The 7,367-nt window shown below is 42.0% G+C and overlaps 1 long non-coding RNA gene across 1 annotated transcript; it reads left to right on the forward strand.

The window, feature by feature from the left end:
- Positions 1 to 421: 421 nt before the first annotated feature.
- LOC109614926 lies at positions 422 to 7,064 on the forward strand. The gene is made up of 3 exons (XR_002195928.2): positions 422 to 689; positions 6,257 to 6,502; positions 6,767 to 7,064. It is a non-coding gene; the product is annotated as an uncharacterized LOC109614926 (long non-coding RNA).
- Positions 7,065 to 7,367: the final 303 nt, after the last annotated feature.

Below are 7,367 nucleotides of genomic sequence, written 5' to 3' on the forward strand. Positions count from 1 at the left end.
GTATTGGTGACAAACGTGCAAACCGCCTTTTGAAGTAATCTAATCAGATTTCAACATTGTAACTACCCAGACTGGCTCTGTCTTGATTTAGTCTCGAGGCCTGCATTTGCAGCATTTGGCCACTACATAGAAGGTGGAATGATGGTCCCCATACAGTACATCAGTATCAGACGCTAAAATATAGCTTGCTGTCTCTCTAGACATCTGTAACTGATCCGAATGGAATGAATGGATGAAAACATTGAATACATTCATTAAGCAAATTTCCTGTACAATTTGTGATTAGCGCCTGGCTCATTGCAGCTCTGTAGAAGGGTGCAGGTCAGGAGAGACCGAGATCGAAATGTGCCCTCCTTTGCACGTCTCACCAAGCTGTTGTGCTTTTTATGCCACTGCTTACAAAAACCAGGAAGTACCCTACCTGTGCGCTTCGAGGAGAATGCATTCCCCTGCCGACAAAAGCGATTGACGCTGCAGGTCCCAGACCTGCCAGAAGGAGTCACTTTTGACCAACAAGACATGACAGCAGCGTCAGAATTTCTAGACGGCCACGGCCATCGTCGCTTTTCGCTCTGACCGTGATGCCCCGAAAATCATGGTACACCCTACGCCCACCATCGCGGTCATCTGTTTTTTCGTAAGTTTGTAGTTCGCAACTGAGAACAACCACAAGAACGGACTACATACAGGTAAGCAAGCTAACTAGTTATCGATAGATAGCTGACTTATTTAGTGCTTACCTGAATCAAACCTCTCTGTTTTGGAAGGTGCGTTCATGTGCAACTGTGAAAATTCCAACCTCTGAGTGGGAGAATACACTTTAATGGTTTTTGAGAGCTTGGAGAAGTAACATTAGGTCTGACATCACTCGACATGGCAGCGTTTGTGGTGAAAGATTAAAAACTAAAATTACTTGCTCTGTGCACAAATAAGTCACTATATGTTTAGGTCATACTCATTGTGACATTAGCAGATAGGCCTACTTCGCGATTTACTTTTGGTAACTGAGGTAATGTTAGCCTTCTGGCTAGCTAGCCATAATTGTCAATAGATGTCATTTCAAGGATTAAAACATGGTAATGTAACTTTTTATGCAGAAAAACCATATCAGTCAAAATAAATTATTATTCAAAGTATGATATTAAACAAGTGAATGATGTACGTTTTTATGTCATGCACGTTTTTTTGTTATCAGCAATTCAAGTTGTTTTATTTGTAAGCTCCAGATCCTCTTATTTCACTCAATGGCCTTTGTGCCCTAGACATTTTTGTGACACCGAAGGCCAAAAGGCCTTGCCCCTAAAATGATTAAATTCCAAGCCTGCATGAAAGTACTGTCCCACATCCGCCCTGGCTACTATATGCTGCCACCGGGATACAAACCCCTGGCCAATGAGACGAGTCTTCAATGACACCACAGTTTGCACTTACAGCCTTAACTTGACAACAGAAGTGTAATTATGAAGTGTGATATTGTAGGTTGATCTAGCTAGAATAAGTACTAAACATGAAACAGCGGAGCTTGTTGAATGTCGAGGTTCATGTTTCTTTCCAGCCAATGGTGTACCTGACCCCTTCACTGTTCCACAACCATCCCTCTATCTCTGAGTAGATTAACATATATAGACAATGGAAGTGGTTTTGAATGATTTTATGTGTGGCATCATTGCTAGTTAATCTGTTGCAGACCAGGCCTGATAGGCTACGTTGACCTGTGGTGAGCTTTTCGAAAAGTCATACCGAAATTCCTTGTTAGGGGAGTTAAATGAAAGCACATTAATACGTTTAGCTAAAGGGGGAAAATTAACATGGACAAACCTGTAAAATGATTAATAAACCAGAGAATGAACCTACTGCCCAATGAGAAACACAACCCTCCTGAAGAATGAACCTATTGCCCAATGAGAAACACAACCCTCCTGAAGAATGAACCTACTGCCCAATGAGAAACACAACCCTCCTGAAGAATGAACCTACTGCCCAATGAGAAACAAAACCCTCCTGAAGAATGAACCTACTGCCCAATGAGAAACAAATGGAACATGTTGCTCCACCCTCCCTCATTTTGGACAAGCCTCCCCAGAATTATTATATATTATAATATATATTTATATATTGTGCTGAATCCCACAAGGCTTATCTTCTGCTTTATTGATAAATGATAAACAACAGAGTCAGATATGGTTCATGGCTTTGTAATTAATCACAGAACAGTTTTTATTTGAACGATTAATCACATCAGTGTTTCGGTAGAGGAGACTAATGGGCCGAATCGCTTCACAACTCTGTAGCCACACAGCATCGGATGTCAAAATGATCATGGGGGCCTTTCAATTAACAGAATTTAAGGAACCAAATATAATGAAGTTAATTTAAATAGTGAAAAATAGAAATACTCCAGATCTTTAAGCCGACCCCATCCCTCCAGTGTAGTCTGTCTGTCTGATTGACAGACACCGACTGGGTCCAATTAGTCAGCTAGACCCACTGAGTCGACTTGAATACAACAGACATCCGATGCGTGATTGGTCCATTACAGACCTCACTTACATATTCATTTTACTGTAGGTGTGTTTCTTACTGTCATCTGATAGCATTTGTGTCTGGCAAAAAATCCAAACTGCCTGATATTTTAACAGAATAGTACCACCTTTTCTGCTCTTTGTCTGGGTATCTGTCTATTTGTCTGTGTTTGTCTGTCTGTCCGTCTGTCTGTCTATTGGTGTGTGTGCCTGTTTGTGTCTGTCAACCGTTCTGCCTGTCTGTTTCTACCTGCTCCTCCATTTGTTTATTAAGGAAAGTTTGAGAGAACATTTCAGTGGGGGTAAAATTAAACAGATTTTTTCTGGATGTTAATAACTATTTGGTATTGTCCTGATTCTACTCTATTATTTGGTGTTCTTTGTTGTCCCATGACTTTACATTTGACTAACATGCTAATTCTTGGTTGATAAGTTGCCCCAGACCTGATAACAATAGAGGACAATGGGTTCTATGACTGGTTGGAGGATTTGAAGACAGATGCCGATTGGGATATTGAGTTTGTTGTTTTTGATGGTGTAGAAGACGTGTCTTGCCTTGTCCCTCAGGTCATTCACATCCTTGCTGAAGTTGCCTGTGGTGTTGATTTTTTTAGCCTGGGTCAGATCAATCAAATTAATTTATGAAGCCCCTTTTACAACAGCAGTTGTCACAAAGTGCTTTTAAAGAGACACCCGGCCTTAAACCCCAAGGAGCAAACAACAGTAATGTTGAATTTCAGTGGCTAGGAAAAACTCCCTAAGAAGGTCAAATTTTATGGAAGAAACCTAGAGAGGACCCAGGCTCAGAGGGGTGACCAGTCCTCTTCTGGCTGTGCCGGGTGAGATATTAAGAGACCATTTGGAATAATTAATAAATGCATGTGGGCTAAATCCAGAGTCTATTTAAATTTAGACTAAGTCAGAAGTATGACCAGATGGACAGGGACAGCAACAGACCCCCCAAACCAGGTACTCCACAGGTGTGGACCAGGACCTTATGTCCTCCTAAAGTTTGTATGTGAGTCTTTCTGTCTGACTGTGAGTCTTTCTGTCTGACTGTGAGTCTTTCTGTTTGTACGTGAGTCTGTCTGTCTGTGAGTCTTTCTGTTTGTCTGTGAGTCTTTCTGTTTGTCTGTGAGTCTTTCTGTTTGTCTGTGAGTCTTTCTGTTTGTCTGTGAGTCTTTCTGTTTGTCTGTGAGTCTTTCTTTTTGTCCGTGTGTCTTTCTGCCTGTCTGTGAATCTTTCTGTCTATCTGTGTCCTTCTGTCTGTATGTGAGTTTTTCTGTTTGTCTGTGAGTCTATGAATCTTTCTGTCTGTACATGAGTCTGTCTGTACATGAGTCTTTCTTTTTGTTTGTGAGTCTTTCTGTCTGTGAGTCCGTCTGTAGTCTTTCTGTCTGTCTCTGAATCTAATACTCCCCTCTGCTGCTGCTGTGTAATGTAGGTACATTTCTTAATGAGTTTCAAATCACTGCAGAAGACCAAAAGGACAGATGGATGTTTATGAGATCGTTTGTGGATCTGGGCCTTGATCTGTTGTGTCCCTGTGTGGATCAGATGCTAAATAACAGCCTGGGTGTCTTTCTAAATAGTGGGTGTCTGTCTAAATTGTGTACACTTCTACACTTCCTGTCTTCTAGTCATTAAGGCCGTTCCGATTTTTATAAACACAAGCAGATTGGTTCTGCCCAGTTGACTGTCTGTGGTCAGATTAGTTCTAATCTCAGTTTCCCAGAAGTAAAAGTCTCTCTGAAGTCTGCCACTTCCTGTTTCTTTCAAAGAGAGATTAGATGTGTTCTGACTGAGGAGATCAGATAACACGCAGATCAGTCAGATTACAGCCAGATTAGAGACAGCCTGGGGTTCCTACTGTAATTCAACCCTGTCTGGTAATAGATGAATAAGGGTTATTATGTGTTATTGTAAATACGCTGAAGATAAGGATGTTTAATAGAAATAATATGCCGTTGCCTGACATTTTCAACAAAAAGAATTAGCAGGTAATGTCTGCATCTGAGGTATTTCAGGATTTTAAAAAATGTATTTGCTTTGATTTAGATTCACCTGCCAAGTCATAATGCTGTTAAATAAAATAAAAATGCAGCATTTTCCACTTGAGTACTTGTCCCCTCTTCATCTCAGCGTTTTTAATGAACTCACAGCGAACAACAGAACACAGCAAACAGCGGGGGGTCACTTGCCATTTGCATCTGTAATTCCTGCGACATTGAAAAGGTTGCACATCTTCCGTACGAAGCCCTTGCATAGAAATTGCTTTCTGAGGTCTGACCAAGATGAATATACCATTATTCTGCTTCAATCGCCTCCCTTTTCAAAAAGACAGAATAGAAAAAACACTATCTGTTAAAATGCAATTTGTTTTTTTATATCTATTTTTGAACTTTGAGTTTGTTCCAACTTTTTGGAGAATTTCTATGAATATCTAAACAGCATTGAGGCAATCTTTGTATTTCTGTAGCTCTACAATAAATCAGGAATGCAACCTGCCAGTAGGGGGCACTAAACCACTGTACTGTGACTAAATGATTACTATATAAATGATTCAACTCTTCAGTGACTCAGACAGAAGGAGCGAGTAAGATAGAAGCCGAGGGAAAGGAAGACTGGAAAGAGAGGGAGAACGGGGTAGGGGAAAAAGGCTTGAAGGAAAAGAGAGGGAGACAGATTGAAATGAACAGTGATGATAATGTCTCCTTGGATTAAGAAGCAATTATTATTGCATGTGTTTCAGATGGAAACTCCTCAGGGGCACGAGACTGTTTAATACGGTCTGGATTAGAATACAGGGGATAGCGTTCCAAATGGCACCCTATCCCCTGTATGTACAAAAGTTAAAACTAGTGTGCAACATGGTGAATAGTTTGCCATTTAGGATGAACAGACAGTTCTTAACTCACATTCATAACAACAAAATTGCCAACAACAGTTGCAGCTGACAGTAATCATGTTTGTGTTGCCTTGGTGGTAAATTGAATTTGAATGGAAAGCTCTAAGAGCTGAAACGTTTTAATTGTTCTGCAATTAACACAACACATTCACACATGAACATATTCCCCAATTGGCTGAGAAGAAGAGTGGATAAACCAACACAGATATGAAGCTTATTGATGCCTAAGGCTCACATCAGGAATCAGCCTGTACACTGCATAGGACACAGCCTGTACACTGCATAGGACTCAGGCTGTACACTGCATAGGACTCAGGCTGTACACTGCATAGGACTCAGCCTGTACACTGCATAGGACTCAGCCTGTACACTGCATAGGACTCAGCCTGTACACTGCATCATATTGCACTGGAACCTTCCAGTGTGTGTGTGGTGTGTGTATGTGTGTGTATGTGTGTGTGGTGTGTGTGTGGTGTGTGTGTGGGTGTGGTGTGTGCGGTGTGTGGTATGTGTATGTGTGGTGTGTGGTATGTGTATGTGTGTGTGTGGAATGTGTGGTGTGTGTACCAGATGTGTCCAGTCTGTGTTGAGGAGTAGTCATCTGATGCTTCGATACAGGCAGACAGACGGATAGATAGATGGAAGCCTCATGTTCCAGCTTCATGTTAAGTTCTGGACAGCATTACCAAATGGAGTCTATATGATATGACTGGATGAAGCACACAGAAGGATGTATATTTTTCTGTACATATTTGGCCTTCTATTTTCTCCCCTCCTAATTAATTAACTAAGTCCAATATGCCCTAATGGCCATACCTCATTACAGCAACTCCTGTCTGGTTTGGGTGAGTCCAAGGTGAAGACGTCTCCTCCAACGTCCCTGTTGTCGCGCTGCTCATTTGGCCTGGAAGTATTTGCCAGCACATCCACACTGGGATGAAAACACATTCACCTACCAGTGACAACGACGGAGCTTGCAGTGCCCCAACCCACCACATGAGTCGCTGGCGAGTCGCTGTAATCCGGTTCGACACCAACCTTGCTGTAGTTCTGCTCTCCTGAGAAACACATTGTATGTTTTACGCAAACGCTTGTTTCATTCATACATAAACATGCAATCATGAGTCACTTTAGATAAGAGAGTTTGGTAAATGTCGTATTATTACACACGCTAGGTAGGATCACGGAGTGCTTCACCTTCGCATTAAAAAACCCAAATGACAGTTTCTGTCTGCTTAGCCATTCTAGCAGTGAGCAGAAAAGGATGTGACATTCCTAGAACAAAATCTGTCTCAGGAGCGGTTCACTACCTCCCCTGTCTCTTTTCCCCTCCTAGTGCATCATGGGTACTGCTAAGAAAGCTTCCTGTGTATCGGTCACCTGGGAGCAGTGTGCACAATCCTGGCCATGTTAATAACAAGATGTACATTAGTGCTGCTGAACGGCTTGGAGACAATCAACATCCCAGCTTCCTGGGGCAACCAACACACTTTAATCAGTGCTTGACATGGACTGAAAGAGCTGTCCACTGTCGGGAATCCCGGGGCTCGGGACAGAATATTCCCTAAAGGGCACAGTTCGTTGGGCTGAGCGGTGGTGGGAAGGATTCAAACCCACGCTTTAGCAATATACTCTACGACGCATGTTACATCACCTCAGGCCTCATCTCTGTTTCTCTTTTTCTCCAAATTGAGTTGTGACTGTGTATTAAATGGACTTTTAAATACAGTTATCTGCGGTTGTGACTGAATCTGTTGTGTAACCACAGTACCGTGGTTGTGTTTCTAGCAGGTTCCTCAAGGTTTCCTCTCCTCATTAAATCCCTCAGTCGTCCTCATCTGTGGTGATCCGTCACGATACAGCTGGACATGTGAAGACAATGTACATTGGTGGTTGAGTTTCTCTAGATTTTGCTGACATTGTACATGAAAAGGATC

This window comes from Esox lucius, chromosome 22 (assembly GCF_011004845.1).
Source record: "Esox lucius isolate fEsoLuc1 chromosome 22, fEsoLuc1.pri, whole genome shotgun sequence".
Taxonomy (NCBI): domain Eukaryota; kingdom Metazoa; phylum Chordata; class Actinopteri; order Esociformes; family Esocidae; genus Esox; species Esox lucius.